This window comes from Mauremys reevesii, linkage group 4, assembly GCF_016161935.1.
Source record: "Mauremys reevesii isolate NIE-2019 linkage group 4, ASM1616193v1, whole genome shotgun sequence".
NCBI lineage: Eukaryota > Metazoa > Chordata > Testudines > Geoemydidae > Mauremys > Mauremys reevesii.
This window is the reverse complement of record NC_052626.1, coordinates 72,701,223-72,719,503: the sequence shown is the minus strand read 5'-3', so window position 1 is coordinate 72,719,503 and position 18,281 is coordinate 72,701,223.

Below are 18,281 nucleotides of genomic sequence, written 5' to 3'. Positions count from 1 at the left end.
TGCCACAGAGTACATCAACAGAGTGGGCTACTTTTCTATGGTTTTGCAAGCACTGGTGGATCACCGGGGATGCTTCACCAACATCAGTGTGGATTGGTCAATGGAGGTGCCTGACAAGTGCATCTTTAAAAACACAGGACTGTTCAGAAAGCTACACGTAGGGGTTTTCTTTCCCAGCTGGCAGATTACCACTGGAAATGTTGAAATGCCAATGGTGATCCATGGGACCCAGGCTATCCCCTGTTCCCCCAGCTCAAGAAGCCGTACGCTGGCCAACTTTACAGCACCAAGGAAAGATTCAGCTACCCACTCAGCAGGTGCAGAATGATATTTGAATGTGCTTTTGGTCAATTGGAGGGATGCTGGCATTGTTGACTCACAAGATTGGATCTGAATGAGCAAAATATCCCAATGGTTATAGTTGCCTGTTGTGTCCTGCATAATATCTGTGAAGCAAATGGAGGAAAAATTCTGCTGGGACGGAGGGCAGAGGTGGAGTGGCTGTCTGCTCAGTTTGAACAGCCAGACACATGGGATATTAGAAGAGCTCAACATGGAGCTATACAGTTTAGGGAGGGGCTTGCCAAGAGCACTTTAACCATGAGTCACAGTAATGCATTGTGGTGCACTGTGCTCTACTTGCCCCTGATGTTTTGGGGTCTCTTTGGAATTGTGTGGTGTTTGGTGTACATCTATGATGATAGCACTGTCAATGCAACTCTTAATTTTGCAATGCTTGCTGTACATTTATGGTGATTTCACCGTTTGTTACTGCTCCTATGAGCTATGTTACATTGTACAGTACCAAGTAATGGGTTGCTTTCAAAACTGCTAGGCACTCTGAAGCATATGTTGTGAACTAATAAAGATTAATTATGTTCCAAATAATAGAATTTTATTTAGTAGCAAAACTGGTGAAAAGAAAAAAATCCTGGCAATTTTAAAGCAAATAAATTAAAAACTTAATAAATTAATATAAACTTTTGAAGGGGAAAGAACATTCATATCCATTTTAGCTACCCCTACACTAACCATGGCTTTCACGGGTCCATGCATGTGAAGCTGTAGTTGCCTTTAATGTCCCCAGGGTGGAGTGGTAGGGGGAGGTCAGCAACCCCTGATGCCACATGGAATATTGCATGGGGGGTAGGGAGGTGCTTCAATGGAGTCCCTCATGGACTGCAGAGGGAGGTGAGCCCAAGATTGTTGAACCTGTAGGTCCCCAAGAGTTAGCAGCATCTCTGTCTGCTGCCAGAGAAGCCCTATTATGTCCTGGTGCATCTCCCGCTCCTTTTTCTGCTGGGACTCTGGGGTTTTCTCTTCTCCACTCTTTCCTTCTCCAAGCTGTCTGCAACATTCACCTGCCAGGCCCTATGCTCATGGTCTAAGTCAGCACTGGCTTGCAGGATCTCATTAACCATGTTATCCGAGTCCTCTTCTTTCTCCTCCTTGTCTGGCCCAGGCATTCCACGGGTGTGGAGGTGGACCCCCTCAAGGCTGCAGTGGCAGCAGCTGCAGATAAAACACACAGAGGTACCATTATCATTCTACTCACAATGTAAAGCAAAACTTAAGATTCAGAACTCCCTTCCCTTGCTTTCTATAACTTTTAAACAAGATGTGTTCATTGACACTTCTGCTTGGGAGAGCTTGTGCACAACACCACTCACAGCACCAGCTCTGGTGAGTGAGGGCTGCCTGGGTGAGGGAAATGAGGAGAGAATTGCTTGGTTGCATGAAACTATGAGAGTAGGCCAATGGCACTGAGTACTGGCACCATTTTCTGCAGGCAGTGGTGATTGTATCTGATATCGCACTCCTGAGAGTAACAACAGCACAGATGCTGGTGGTGTCCCAAAGCCTCCTTATGCTGCGTGTCTGTGTGCTGCATGGTGCCTGCCAAAGTTATCACTGACTGGTGTGCAAAACTGTCCTACTGCAGAGGAAGAAATAAGGCTGCCATCCTTAGAAACCTCCAGGAGAGCATTGCAGAGTACCTCCATGACAGTTTCATCAAGATCTCTCAAGAGGATTCAAGAGACATCCCTGTGTACATAAACAAACTGCTCTGCATGGCCCCCCCTTGCCTAACTCTACCAGGGAATGAAAAGCAGAGAACAGCTCTACCTCTCTTTGTTGTAACATTATCTCTGCTAGTATAAGTAAATTAATGAAAAGTCAATCACTGAGTCCTGCTGAAGTTGGGGATGCCATCACTGTAATGGGAAATACATTTACACACGTACCAGAGGATGCTTCCCCTGCGTTGGGCTCATCCATGCTCGACTGCCAAGACTGATTGGCCTGCAGTGAAATCTCACAAAGGTCCTGGCTCGCAGCACAGCTGGACCTCCTGGTTGCATGTCTCCCATCCTCCTTCTCTTTCTCCTCCACCTTCACCTCATCCTCACTGTTCAAGCCAGGGGCCTGTGGCTCAGGTTCCTTGGAGGTATCAACAATGGTTTGTCGGGTGGTGGTCGGGTCTCTGCCAAGTATGGCATGCAGCTCTTTTTGAAAGCAGCAGATCTCAGGGTCAGCACCAGACTGAGTGTTGACCTCCCTCGCCTTCTGATACGTCTTCCCTACCACATGGCACTGCTGCTGCTACCTGCCTCCCCCATGCAATCTGTTCCTAGATGTCAACGTTTCTACAGCTGGTCTATAGCTGTGCCTGTACAGCCTCTTCTCCACAGAGGCCCTGGAGATCCAATATCTTCTCTCTACTCCAAGCCAAAGTGCAGCTGGAACGTGTAGCCAGCATGGGCACTTGGGCAGTTGCGCACAACGATGGGAGCTGCTAGGTGTGCTCGCCAAGTTGGACAATCAGGAAAGAGCACTTCAAAAATTCACAGGGCTTTAAGGGGGTGGGTAGTGGGCCTTGCAGTCTACATAACCCCTGAGCACTGGAGTTCACAACTGTGACCAGAGCCAGGGCCAGCTCCAGCGTTTTTGCCACCCCAAGCAGTGAAAAAAAAAAATAAGCCGTGATTGGCGGCACTTCGGTGGGAGCTCTATTGCCGCCACTTCATCCTTTGGCAGCAATTCGGCGGTGGGTCCTTCCCTCCAAGAGGGACTGAGGGCAGGGGCAGCTCCAGGGCCCAGCATGCCAAGCACGTGCTTGGGGCGGCAAGCCGCGGGGGGTGCTCTGCCGGTCGCCACGAGGGCAGCAGGCAGGCTACCTCCAGTGGCTTGCCTGCGGAGGGTCCGCTGGTCCCACGGCTTCGGTGGACCTCCAGCAGGCGTGCCGCCGAATCCGCGGGACCGGGAACCTCTCACAGGCAAGCCACCGATGCAGCCTGCCTGCCGTGCTTGGGGCAGCAAAATACCTAGAGCCGCCCCTGACTGAGGGACCTGCCGCTGAATTGCCGCCAAAGAGCTGGACGTGCTGCCCCTTTCCGTTGGCCTCCCCAAGCACCTGCTTGCTGCGCTGGTACCTGGAGCCAGCCCTGACCAGAGTGCTTAGTGTCAGGCATTGTGGGACAGCTGCTGGAGGACTGTTAGGGTTGACAGAGGTAATGCAGTGTCTATACATGTGCTGTGTCAACTTCATTACACTGACCATGGCTCAGTGCTGCTTGGAGATGTGGTGTTACTATGTTGGCATAACAGGGCACTTACATTGGGGGCGGGGGGAGAGAATTTTAAAGTGTAGACAAATGCACAGTTAGTTTGACTCAAATCAGATTATGTTAACCTAACTTTGTAGTGTAGACCAGGCCTCAGGCTCAGCAATGCATACATGGTTAGATTAACATGAGCAAATTACAAGAGCTAAACACCTCTGGGAAGAAAGATCTATCATGAGCTACCTAAGAGAAGAGAAGACATTCTGTCTCTGAAGATGGATTGTTTGTGGGATGAGGTGAGGACAAGAGATCCAGTCAAGGCAGGTCACTGGGGAAGCCAACCAAGTGGCAGACAGCATGCCCTTTTTACCTGCATAGGCCAGGTCTGGTTGTAGTATAGGCTGGGCTACTGTCCTTTTGGACTGGGGTTAATATAGGTTTGCATGGCAAAAGACAAAATCCACTGACTAACAGTTGCATTATCCTGACACTCCACCACCCCTTAACAGGTCACCAAAGTCTTCAGTCAATCAATTTCCTCCTCCACATCAACAGAAACTCCAGAGAAAACTTTAAGAAGTTTAGGAGGAAGGCAGCAGGCTGAGGAACTAGCTCAACATGTTCTGCTTCAAAGACAATTAGATTACACAGTAGTTGTCTTATTTGACCGGGCTCCTGTTTAAAGCCTGGGCTCCCCATGGATAGACATCAGACTGTAATGAACAGCAAGGAATCTTCTTCCAGGGCTGATCAATCACCAAGATCAAAAAGTTTAATCAGATTAGAAGGAAAAGCCTGTACTTTTAAACCTTTAACTCTCATCCTAGTTTTATTCAACCTCATTAGTCAAAAAAGCTCAGGTTTGCAAAAGTAAAAGTCTCCCCATGTGTAATCTTAGGAGAAATGGCTGTTGCTTCACTTACTTTGGAATGTTAATGTACTTGTTGCTGTTGCACCACCTGTTACTAAGTTACACTGGTCACATTCTTCTTCACTCAGAATAGAAACTGACATTTCTTTCTCTCATAAGCTATTTGGATGGATGAACTGGCCAACAAGAAGTGGTGATTAGCTACATCTCTCTCTCCCAAGCTCCTGGCAATCTGGATTGTTGCCACTCAGCCCCACCACTTGCAGATGTCCCCGAGATGCTAAGACATTCCTGAAACATTCATATTTTGCCACATCCTGGGGATGGAATCTTCCACTGACTTAAGTAGAACTGAATCCTAAATCCAAGAAAACTCCATGGAAATGTAATGGCTACACAGGCCCATTAAATGATGGACTTTGTAGACCCACCAGTGTTAAATGTGGAACAGTGACTTACCTGCATCTTTTCTGTAGTAATTTATTACTCTTTTCCAGTACAGAATAGACTCTTCTTACAATTATCAAGACCACACTCATCTTCTGAGTTTGTAGATCTACTGGGTGGGACCATTTTTTGTGTTGTAAATTGGAATGGGAGTATATAAGAAGTTTTATTTAGTCCATTTTTGTTGTCAGTTGCATAGGGCATTAAAGTCTAATCTTCTTAAGACAGGGTTCTTGGCACCTTATTACTTTGTAGTTCAGTGCTATATAAACAATATAACAAATACCAGTAATTATCTTTACAACTCCCAGACTCCACTTGTACTCAGCCTCTGGGGCCTTGTTCTGAACTTGCCAATTTTCTCCCTGTACTTGTGTGTATTAGAATATATCTAACAGTTTATCAACGACTGGTTTCACTGCAGACTTAATACCTCTCTGAAAAGAGGGTACTCTGCCTTGAAAACAAAGGCCTGTAACATGTCCAGCCACTGGCCATCCTGGGTGAGTTACACAACCATGCCTGACAGTTCATCCAGCTGCAGTTAAAGGAAGAACATTTAATGTCATAAGGAAGAAAGAGTAGAAAGTAGCCATGGAGCTGGCTGTGTTTCATGTAACTGTGTGTCTCTGTTCTGTTTCTTCATCGTCACATTTCTATCATCTATTTTCAGATGACTTTCCCATAAGCTTCACTATTACTCTGTCTGACCAGTAATTTCTTCTTCTCCATTATCTGTTGGCAAGAATCCACCAAGAGCCTCTTGCTCTAAATCTCCTCTGTTCCCAAATCATTTTATACTCCTGGAAATCTACAAATCCACTTTGCCCTTTGAACACTTAATCCAGTGGTGTATAGGCTCCTGAAGATCCTGAGGTTAAGTGGGCTAAAAGGCAGATGACCATTTTTTATGCTGTTTCTTCATTGCCACTTGCCATCCATAATCATCTCTCCAGAAGATGAATGGTCTTGTGGTTAAGGCATTGAACTGGGATTTATCAAGAGATTAATAGAGACCATTATGATCATTTAGTTGGACCTCCAGCATAACACAGGCCATTGAATTTCACCCAGTAATTCCTGCATAAATCCCACTGATTGTATTAGCAGGTAGCTTTTAGAAAGCCAGGCAGCCTGGGTTCAGTTCCCAGAGCTAGTGCACTTTCCCTGTGTGACCTTAAGCCTGTCTGTGCCTTAGTTCCTCATGTGTGAAATGAAGAGACACCTTCCTTTCTCATGCCCTGTCTTTCTGATTGCCAGGGACTGTCTCTCACTATGGGTCTGTAACCCACATAACACAGTGGCCGGTGGACCCCGATCATGGCTGGGGTCTCTAGATACTACCATAATACACACATAAACAAGGGTCACATAACCAGATACCAGCCCTCAGCTGATGGTGAATTACAAAGAGATTCTGGTGACAACGGTCCTCAGCCTGCTTCCCTTGGCATGGTAACTTCACGCAGGTGGCATGGCTGCCTCCTACTACCAGCCCTTTCAACCTGAAGAAACATCATCCATCGCTCTCCTGATTTAAACCCCCAAAGCCATAAATGAGCGCGTAATTCGTGGTGCCACCTGCCTGAGATAGCCTTGCCTCCCCGCTCCTGTCTGGGGAGCATCTTTCTCACCGCCTTTGCATGCAGCCCCATAGCCCCCCCCCACCATACCCCAGGCTCTTTGCCCCTCACCAAGCGCCCCAGCTCCTTTCTCCGCAGTGAAATCTCCTTGGCTCGCTCCCCCCCCCCCCACAGTGCGCTGGGCTGGGGGGCAGCGCGGCAGCGCCTATCTGGGAAGAGCCTGGTTCCGCCCCGAGGTGTCCGGCGCAGGAGGTGGCTGGGAGGAGGCATGAGGGGGCACGAGTGCAGCCCAGGGAAGGAGATAATGGGGGAAGCTGGAGGTCCAGCTCCCCTCCCCCCCCCACACCCGGCTGGAGCAAGATGCCGAGCTTTATTATTCAGACCTGGCCGGGCTGACGAGGCGGGTATTTCCATTGCAAACGGCTCGTAATAACCCGCCCCCCCCCCGTCAGCCCGGCGCGAAATGCTCGTCCCGCCAGCAGCCGCAAAATTGGGGGGTGGGGGAAGCCAGAGACTCCAGCCCGTCCCGGCGCCCCCCGAAGGGCAGGGCCGGCTCTAGGGGTTTTGCCGCCCCAAGCAGCCAAACAAACAAAAAAGAAAAGAAAGCCGCGAAGAGGATCTGGGGCAATTCAGCGGGAGGTCCTTCCCTCGGAGCAGGAGTGAGGGACCCTCCCCCGAATTGCCGCGGAATCCTTGAAAGTGCCGCGCTAAGCACCTGCTTGATAAACTGGTGCCTGGAGCCAGCCCTGATCGCCCAGCTGGGGCCCCTTCTCCGCACCCAGCCTGGCCCCGAGCAATGGGGGGAGGGGCTGTGATCCGCCACAGCTGTAACCAGAGCTGCGGGGGCCAGGGGAGCCCCAGGCCCCGGCACGCTGCCCTGCGATCACCAGCTGCGGGCTCCTCTCCCCGGGCGGAGCCCGTGATCCCATCAGCCGCCCCTTCCCGGCTGGCTCCGGGGTGACCGCCCGGACTCTGGGGTGTTGCTGAGGCTGCCCCAAACTGGTCTCCCCGCAGACCCATTCCCTTGGCACCGGGATCCGTCCCCCCCCCCCCCACGGGGACCGGGGCCCTCGCCCATTGTGGGAGCCGGGCCGCAGCCCTGCTTGTGGCTCTGGGTGGGCCGGGGGAGGGAACTGGCAAATCGCCTCCCAGGGCAACACCCGCCTCCCTCCGGATAAAGCCCGAGCGGAACATTGACACGGGGATTAGCCCGGGAGCGCGGCTGAGCAGCTGTTCACACTTCCGAGCAGGACACGGGCTGCTGCCTTCCCCAGCCAGGAGGCGCGGCCAGGTGTGAGCGCAAAGCCCCGGCTTCCCCCCCCTCACCCCGCATGGGCACCTGACATCTCTGGCTCTCCCCGTCCCCCGGTGCCGCCGCCCCCTCATTAGCGCTTAGGAAACGAGCCCTGGCCTGAGTGGGGACCCACTTACGTGGGTGTAAAGCAGGGAGTGGTGCCCGCGCCCGGGAGAGGAGAATCCGACCCCCCCGCGAACCCAGCCCAGGGAGGGAGGGCGGTGGGAGCAGGGCGGCTGCACGGCTAGAGGAGAGGGAAGGGTTAAAACGCTCGGCCTGGCCCCTGCAGCGCTGTCCGGGCACCCGAGGGTGGTGCTCCGGGCACAGCCACACGCCGGTGGTTTGATCACAGAGCGCAGAGACCCAACGATTCAGCTCAGCTGCCCGCCCCCCCCGCCTCCCGGGCTGCTCGGAAGGACAAGACAGTGGATGCGGGGGTTTAATGCGTTTGTAATACAGCGCCAGGGAAAGCTGCCAGCCGGAGCGCTCCGGGGAACTGACTCCTGCGTGTAGCCACGGAGCAGGTGCAACCCCAACACCAGGCGTGTACACCGGCCCCCCAAGGGTCCGCCCCAGCCTGGCCTGAGAGACCACGGGCTGGAGAGGGGAGAGAGTTCAGTCTCCGTGGCCCATTCAGTCCTTGACTTCTCTGCCGAGGAGTGTTGAGAGAGCTGTGGAAATGCATCCACTAGTACAATTCACACAAGCCCCTGAGCAGCCATAACAAGGGACCAAGGCTTGTCTGATGTTTATCGTAGGGCTACATGAATAGTGGGCAGAAGCCCCTCCCTGTTGTAAAACATTGTACAGGGAGCCCCAGAGTTGTGCACTCTAGGGGCCCAGCTGACAAACTTGGCTGTCTAAAGTCAGAGGCTTAATTATCCCATTTCAAGCTCTGAGCTGATTTAGGTGCCTGTACAGAGACTTAGGTGCTTAGTGCTAGGCGCCCACGTTTGGAAATTAGGCCTGGCTTGTAATGTTAGCGTTTGTCAATATTAGACAACTAGCAGCTATTCATCAGTCAGACAAAGGAACACTGAAACATTTTTAGAGCACCGACTGGGGAATTTTGTAGACAACAGCTCTCTAAGCAAAACAGCAGATGAACTGTTATGCTACATTTAAACTGCCCTTCTCCAATATTGTTTAGAGGAGTTACCATTTCTGGATTCAGCCAGAAAGAGAAAAATAGCTGAGTCTTTCTTGATCTGATTTAGAAGCTTTTAGAGAGACAGTCTGAATCCAATTCAGAATGGTGCAGCCATAGCTCTTCCCTGATCTGTTAGCAACTAGTATGATCGAATCAGCCTGTTCATTCCCTGAGCAGTGCCTCAGAAAAGGGCCAAAAGTGGCTTTTCACTGAGCCCCAGGATCGTGCAAGCATTTCCTCCTTGCCAAAGTAGACTGGTGGCCATGAATTCATGAAGAATAAGTGAGCTACAAAGAGGATTTATCCCTCCTGTTAGAATTAAATACAATATTCCACCCCCCATCCTGGTGCACTTCACTCTCTTCAAGTCAATACTCATCTGCTTTGGGGATTTTAAAAGACTGCTGCTGCTATTTTAAGGTTGCACTCAATTTTGTCACATTTACCATATAAGCACGACTTGGAATATTTCAATATAATTGTTTTGCTGCAGTCTCCATTTTTGCAACTCTTATTTTTTTCTGGTTAATGGAGGGGTTAAGTGTCTCTGAATCACTCCTTTTATACTTATTGTTCAACAAACCCCAACACCTCAAAATGTATGCTGGGGCTGCTTTATTGGTATGCCATTAATGTGTAGCTTCCCATACTGCAGCAGAGGAATCAGAACTCCCTAGTAATCTATGAAATATTGGGTCAATTACAGCCTCAATTAGGGACATTAATGCCCACCCACATTGGAGGAAACACCAGTTCTAACAGTGATCTCCAACTTTCCCAGTCAACTCTACCAGTCCAGCAGATTAAGACCTTGACTGCACCAGCCAGTGCCTGCCCTTAAGTTCCAAACCCCAGTCCAGCGATCATAAGACCTATTGAGGGTTAGGAGCATACACAGGTGAATGGTCACTGGACCCCAGTGGAGCCCTGCATGGAGGCTTATCACTAAAGCAGGGAGTGGAACATACAGCAACAGTCACAGAAACCAGAGAATCACTGTTCTAGAGCCTATGTGAACTGAGCTGGGGAGACAAAAATATTACTTAGGCTACAGTGACAACAAATTCTCATTCGCAACCCCAATCAGGCAACAACAGTCTTGGCACAGCTCCCGCTTTCAGCATCAGCCAAAGAGTCTGGACTCTGCTGATTTGAGGCAGTGTGAGCATAATTACAATGTACACAGTAATGTCAATAGAGGCAAAAGCAGGTCCTTATGGGAGAGTTACTCAGAAATCTAATCAAGTAATCAGCTGCACAGTGCTTGGGAACCAGGGCACTGTAGGGGAGTGAATGAAGAACAGAATTCACCTTGGGAAAAAAACTGCACATTTCCATAATGTTCCATGTCTGATGACAATGAAGAACAAGTGGTTACACAAGTTTCTAACTACAAACCAAACCTTGGGAATGTGCTTGGAATGTGACCTCCTCTCTTTAGTGATTTTCAGCCAAATCGTGTCCCACGTCTTGGGAAACTCTGGAAGGAAAGAGGAAGTAGAGGAAAATCTCACTTGTGCTAGGGAAAGGGCACACAGATCCTATACAGCTGTGCCATAGTTATTGTCTGGCCAGAAGTAACACGCAACTCAATGACAGGACTAAACTAAAGGGCCAGATCCTCAGCTGGTCTAAATTGGCCTAGTTCCATTGAAGTCAGTGAACTGAAGTCAATAGAGTGGCAGCAATGTGCACCAGCTGAGCATTTTCCCAAAATGTTGTTTGATAGTAAAAGCCACCAGTGGGGATCTGTGGGTGCGGAGACAAAAATAAGCTTCGAATGACCCAGAGCGGGGGTCCCAAACTTCACAGGCAATTGTCCCTCAGACTGAGAGCTCAGCTGCACCAGCCAAGACCTGCTAGCTCATAGTCAGTAGCACACACACTGTCCCATTTGTGCTGCTTCAAGCCCAAATCTTAATGTCAAGAGGCCCAAGTTCCTTTGGGGGCAGGATGCGGTTTAGAGAACAAGCAATTACATGAGGCAGGCAGTGGCAGTGTAACAGGGCCCAGCTCAGAGGCTTATCATTCAGGTAGAAAAGGGGAATCTAGAGTATCCGTCACTCAAGCCTTCAATACCAGTGCTATGCATGAACCAGCAGCTAGGCCCCATTTACCCAGAGAACCACGGAGCAAGCTGCTGTGTCCTGTGGGGGAAATGCACCCCAGGCAGGGGGCTAGCACAAACCATATGCACTACCTGAGTCCCACTCAAGCTCTGTTTTGAAGGCATAAATGGGACCTAAGTTGTGCATAGGCATTGCACTAGCCCTCTGCACAGGAGGTGAATTTCCAAGTCATGCCATTAGCTGTTACATTTGCTTGCAGCACCCTGGACAGAGCATTTACAAGCATCACCTGTAATTAGGAAGAATTAATAAATGAACCAGCAGTCATGTCTCTTTTCCACCTCTCTTGTTCATATTTAATTCACTAGGAAGTTTGGTGAAGCCTGGCTTGTAATAAGAATGCAGCCTAATAAATATTTGCCTTAATGCACTCACTGTTAAATGTTTCTATTAACAAGAAGAGGAAAGGCTCTCTGCTTGAGATAATCGCCATTGCTGCTTGGGGACAATGAATGGTGCATGTGTCACCCCAGGCAGCTCTCCTCAACCCTGGCTTTGGACAGGATTGCAGCCACCCACGCACATATTTACCTAAGTTAGATACCTCATTAATATTAATGCCATCCACAGACCTGTTCAAAGGGAATCAAACCAGGGGGAACGCTGCTGCTTAAAGCCCATGAAGCATTAACCTGGCCTTTTGTGCAAGTGTGCAAAAACCACAGCAGTTAAACATCAGTAGGCAATTGCTATATCAATATAGAATTTAATACAGCCAGAATACAGCTTGTAATTCCTTCCCTTGAGGAAATGCATGCTCTAGCATTTAGCCCCTTTGTGGGAGTGTTTGTATGAACTGATAACTGTAAACCAGCCATGTGATTCTCCCCCCTGCCCCATCTGTCCCCTTGCAAAGGGAATGGCTCCTCCTGAAGTCAGCTCCATAGCTTAGAGCAACAAAACGTAGCAAACCATCATTTTCTGATTCCAAGGCTGGGCTCTGCTAGCCTGCAGGAGAGACTCCCACTGCTCTAGCCACAGGATAGTAGGATGTTAGTGAGCAGGCCCTACACAGTCAGACATTGAGTCTACTTGCCAATGGCTGGGTGGCATAAGCTTGCCAATGGCTGGGTCACATAAGCTTCTCCAGGACAATTATTGCTAGAAATGTAAGGAGCTACTAGGATTTGGGCCTGGGTTCAGTGAACAGCTCAAGATTTTTTGGCCAGCTGAGGGCCTCTGCCAATTTACTATGAACCTGAAGGCTGCCTCTAAAAAATGGAGCCACCCTCATCTGCAGTATAAAGATGCAGCTCAAAGAGACTACAGGTCCCAGCATACAATGCAGCAAGGCATAGAGATCCTGATGGGGCACCGCACACTGCAACCTGTCCTCTCTGTGATCTGCATCTCTCTATAATGACGAGAGGAGCCTCACTGGCCAACATTAGCTTACCCGAGTACAAATTAGAGCCCCTAAATTATTTTTCTAGAAGTTGACACTTGCTACCTTGTCAATCACTTTCTCCCAGTTCCATTCACAGTGGACTGGGTTAGATTAAAGCATCTGCTCCTACTGCTGGTCTCAGAGGCTGGGTGTTGGAATCCAGATTTTAGGAAAGGGATGAAGACCACATCTGGTGGCCCCTGAAGGTACTCCTCTGCCCCTCCCCCAAGCCTCATTAGAATTGTTTTTTTTCTACACAAATGCATGCAATGTCTGTAACTGAGGCCAGGGTGACTGGGATAGAGGAAGAGGAGAACAGGGCTGGCTTCAGGCCCACAATGCTCAGCTCGTTCACACTCATCATTGTATGTGGTGGCATGTACCAGAGAAGAGAAGAGCTGAACTCTGTCTCTGGCTCCCTGTGAAGGCCCCTGCAGTCTGTAGCATTGGCCCTCTGGAGCGAGACTGGATCAAATGCATGCACTTGTCCTGGATCTGTTGCAGAGGTTGGGGAGGCTGCAGTGGAAACCCCCCTGAGCCAGTGAACCCCAGACACTGCGCTAGTCTGCCCTGCCCCCAGGAGGACAACATGCTTCCAAACTTCCAGTCACTCCAGTTTTGCATCTCCGGTTTGCTAACAAAGTGCACTAAGAGAAGGAGCTTCTCTCCTCTCCTTGGCAGATGCTGGAAGTGCTAGATCCAGGCAAAGCAGTTAGTTGGTGAAGGCGCTTTCCCTTTTCAGCCCAGCTCCTCAGGCTCATCTGCAACAGGATTAACACAGCAAAGATACATTGTTTCCTGTGATCTGCTGCTTCTCCTCTAAAGCGGCACCTGCTTGAACTAAAGGGAGATGAAGAAAGTGGAGATCCTGAGCATGCAGGTGTTATAATGAGGAATCTTCTCCCCTGCTCTCCGCTCCCCCGTGTAGCCTTACTACGCTTACCTGGTACTTGGGTTCATTATACTGACACTGTGCTCGTGGCTATTGTATTTCAGCCACTACCATAGCACTGGTTGGCTAGCCCAGGCTGCTGTAGCCAGCTAGATGAAGAGTGGTAGGACCAGGCCAAAGATCCTCCACCTGGCATGTGGGTGTGTGAGAACCAGAGAATCAGAAAGAAAAAGGCAGAAAAGATCCAGCTGGCCCCAGTCAACCCATCCTCCTCCCAGTCAGGACAGGTTTGTTCCTGTCTATTCATCTGGACTGTGACCAGTCGACTTTTACAAGACTCCAGTGGTGGGTCTCCCCTCAGGCCAAGGCTCCAGTCTCACAGAGCTGATTGTTTGGGAGGTTTTAGTAGCTACCCGGCCTAAATTTTCCTTTGCTCAGTTTCAGACCAGAGTTCGGGATTGGCACAAAGACTTCACTAAACCAAAAAGCTTCCTGGATTTATTTCCTCTTCGCTTCCATTTCCATCTCTCCTTTTCCTTCCCACCCTCCCTCTAGTTCTGGTACTTTTCTCCTCCTCTCCCCTCTTTCTGCCCATCTCTCTCTCACTTCCATTCCTATTCACATCTCTCTCTCTCCTCTTCCTGACTCTGCCTTTTCTCTTCCAACCTCTCCCTGGCCCCTTCCTCTCCCTTTCCAATTCTCCCCTTACTCTGCTGCAGTTTCCTTTTCCTCTCCCCCTTCCCAAGAGTTCCATTTTCCCTTTTCACTCTCTTCCAAGCACCATTGGCTCTCTCCACAGGACCACCCACCTCTCCCTTCCCCTCTGGACTCCTATCCCTGGCATGCTCTAGCCTGGCTCTTGCCTCTACATACACCTTGGGAGGCCCACTGAGGTGGGGTGCTGGAGTACAGGGGCTAGGGGGCAGCACACAAAGGGGTGACAGCAGCAGCAGTGAGGAGGAGCCAGCAGCCATGCTCAGCCGGTCAGACCCAAGCCTGTGCATGGGTCTGGGCTTCATGGATGAGGAGCAGTTTCCTGAGCACCCACATATGCTGCAAGAGACTCAGACCAGCTCTGCAGCCAGTGTAACCTGGACCCCTGAAGTGCCACAGGTGCCATTTGCTATTAGCTTACTTGCTCAATGCTTAGTCCTGACCTACTGTTATGCTCAGAGCACCCTGTGCTGCAACTGGCCCTCCCCATCCCCCCAACCCAGCAAGCTGCATGCAAGGACCACTGCTGTGCAAAGACAGAGCCGAGAATAAGCATTACTAAGGAGCTACTGCGAGAAGCAAGAGCCCATTTCTCAAGGAGGAGCCAGGGAGTGTGGAGACTCAGGCAGCAGAATGAGCGGGCTCTGTTCTCTGCCAGCCAGGCTAATAACCCTCTATTCAATTACCGGCTGGGTTTTTTTATCGGCTGTCTCATTAGCTTTATCAGCATAATTCCTGATCCTGCCTTGTCGGGGAGCATTATGATAATCTCCATACTGTATCCTTGGGGGCATAGTGGGGAAAGCGAGGGGCAGGCCTGGGAGCTGGGGAGAAGCAGCAGCACTGTCCCCCTCTCAGACCCAGCTCCAGTTCTGAGCTGGTGAGGGTGTCAGAGCTGCAGAACTTTTCTCTCTGGAGGAATAGATCAATGTGGATGAAAGAGGGAAGTGTGTGTATGTGGATTATTCTACAGGCCCTTTCACTATAAAGGATCCTAAGGCACTTTGCTGAAATGTGGCCACCTCTGCCATGCAGAGCAACAGCCAACATACAGTACAAAAGAAGCACCAGGGAAAGGGGAGATTTGGGTCTGTGGGTTTCAAACCTGAGGCTGAGACCATAAAGCCACCTCCCTTGTCTGCCCCATAGAGCCAATGGCAATCCCTGCCCTGCTCCTTGGGCTCTGGGAGCTTACTGATGGATACTGCGATGCATTTTCAGCAAGGCACTGCAAGAAAGCGAGCCGTATTGGGGAATGTTAGTGGGGACCAGGAAGTCATTGAGGAAGGTGCGCCCAGGAAAGGGTGTTCTCTGTCAGTTGGTGTTCTCCACAGCACCCCTGTATGACACACAACCCCTTTGTGCTCTTCTAAACAATCCCTTCCTCTGCTGGGTAAGAAACATAAAGGGGGCTTAGAAGACGTCACGTCAAAAGTATTAACTGTACAGTGCCCACGAGCTACAGCTGAGCAATGAAGAGTAGGAGAAGAAAGCCATTAGCAGTGGCAGCAGCACCCCATTTCAGAGTGGACTGGGGCAGAGACAGTCATTCTTTTCCTCTCCCCCCTGAATCACGCACCAGCCCCATACCTTGTAGCGGCGAGTTTTCAGCTGCACTAAAGCAGTTAATGCCTCGCCCTGTGCTTGCCAGGAGCCCACGTGGCATAATTTTAGTACACTGGGCTGTGTGTCAGCAGCACGTTTTCCTCATCCAGCCGTTAGAAAGCTTATGAGGCAAAGGCAGGATGGCTCAGTGCTCAGGGCACTAGCCTAGGCCTTGGGAGACTTGCATCTCCACAGACATCCTGGCTGACCATGGTCTAGTCACTTATTAATGTTGGTCCTGGGTTTCCCCTCTGTCAAATGGGGATAACAGCACTTCCCGCCAAGGGAGCGTGGTGAGGATAGAGGTTGTGAGGTGCTGTAATGGAGGCCTATAAGCACATTATGTAGATAAAGCAAACAGCAGCCTGTGCTGAGAAGAGCCCCATCATGGAGCCAGAGGAGAGGCATCCAAGTTGCTTTGCCCAGTGTCTGTGTGCTACATTACTGATAAATGCCAATACAGGTACCAAGCTGAAAACAAGACTAATCCTGGCAGGATGGCTAAATACTAAAAATCAGCCATCAAAGTCACCCGAGGGACCTCAGCAATTCTATGGGGCAGGGCCAGATTAGGGACGTTCAGCTATTTTAATAGGCACAGGGAGGCAATATTCCCCTCCAGGGCTCCCCAAAGTTCCAAGAACCCCTCTTCCTCTCATCTGTTTGTTGCAAGTTTAGTGTCCCTGGCTAGGAGAGATTTAATATCAGCTCTTGTTCTGGCCCCTTCAGCAGGTGGCTCTAGTGGGAATGAGAAAGCAGGAGTGGATGTGGGGAGAGCTCCCAGCTACTGCAGTTCTCTATCTCTCAGCAGGAGGCGCTGCAGGGAAGGACAGGGCCAGTGGCTGAAAGGCACTCCCAGATACTCTAGTCCTGGACTCTTTCAGCTAGGTGCACTGCAGAGGCAGGACTAGAGGGGCAACAGTGGGGAGTTCACAGTTACTCAAACACTGGTGTCTCCCTGAAGGAGGCTTTGTGGAATGGTGCAGGAGCACTGGCTCGGGCTCCCAGCTTCTCCAATCCCAGCTTCTTCCAGCAGGAGGTGCTATGGGGAACAGTGCAGGAGCATCAGCCCCAGGGGCTCTCCCAGGCCTGAGATCCCTCACAAGATTGCACGAGGAAAATTGTTTTTAAAATGAGTGAAGGCAAATCCTGAGGATCCAGTGAAGCTGATAATCGGAAGCCTTTGTGCTGGCGCCAATCCCCTACCTCCCCTTAATTCCCAATAATGGCATCATTTATTTAAATAGGCTCAAAGCACAAAGTGTAGTGAGGGGAGGCCAGCCTCGCCCAGCCAGCCATCCCTAACACTTGTTTTCTCATGTCAGCCTGAGAGCGGAGATCCATAGGGCTGATTCTTTCAAGCTACAAGTCTCTATCACCCCCCGCCCACACACACACATACACTTCCCCTACTTCACTCCTAATTGCAACAGCTGCAGCTGGGCAGCTCTGCTCTTCACCCCACACAGTGGGACACACCAGGCCAAGACATGGAATCTGTTTCATATCCCTGCCCTGCTTGTTCTGTTTATAAAACACTTGCTTGGCAGAATGCAAAGCACAGGCTGTTTTGTTCCCCAGTCTTTCAGTGGTGACTTTGCATGGAAAACCCTTTACCCTAACAAGCACTAGCCCACAGCTGTGCCTGGTGGCTGCCACCCATGTCACAGTGGGAGGGGAACAGTGCCTCTCGGATCAGTTTGCAACAATGTCAGTGGTACTCACTGTCAGTGGGTCTGCTCCTCAGCTGTACCACAAGAGGGATGCAGGCAAGGAGTCCAGCAAGGGCTTCTGGCAGCATTCCTCTCTCCACAGACAGGGCTTGCATCACCAGACAGGCAACTCACATCCATCAAGGCTAAATTCCGAGCCCTCCCTGCTCTCTGATACTCAGTCCCCCCTCAGCCAACAGAAGCGTGGAATGCAAAGCCCCAATGGGCCCAGCCAGTAGCCTCCCCCCTGCATCCAGGTGAATGCCTGCGCTCCGTCTCCCAGGATTCAGGAGGTGTGGAAGGGAACAGCATCTGCCTCTCTGTGATTGCAATCGCTTTCCAACCCCAAGCAGAGCTGGAGTCACCAGCAACCCTCAATTCCACAGTGCCCCTTGGCATGGCCGTCAGCTCCTAACAGTGCGTGAGGGGCTTGAGTCTGACTCCACCCAACTCCTGCACTATTGATTTTATTGATTCCCATGGAGTTTGTTATATTCTCCCATCCCGCTCTGGGCTCATGGACTCGAAACACAGCAACAAACCTTATGGATAAACCAGCAGCACTGGGTGAGCTCTTCTCTCCCCTGCAGCCTGTCTGGAGACAGAAACATCAATGGCCTGAGCCCCGCATCCCCCTTCCTAGCCCAGGAGAACAGACAGACCCTGCAGCAGGTCACCAGGCTCAGGTTCTGCCAGACCAAGGGGCAAGTGCAGGTTCCATGCCCATATTCCCCTCATGGTTAAACTCGGGGACTGTCAGCTCCCATGCCTTGGGTGTCACATCAGGTGCAGCTCTGAGGTAACTAGTCAGGGCTTTCTAGGCTGGAATCAAAGCTTTCAATTGCACCTGGAAATGATCTGTCTGCCAGTGCAGCTGCCAGAGCCCCAGGTAATGTAAGCCCTTGGGGGTTCGCCCCAGCCCCGTTCTGCA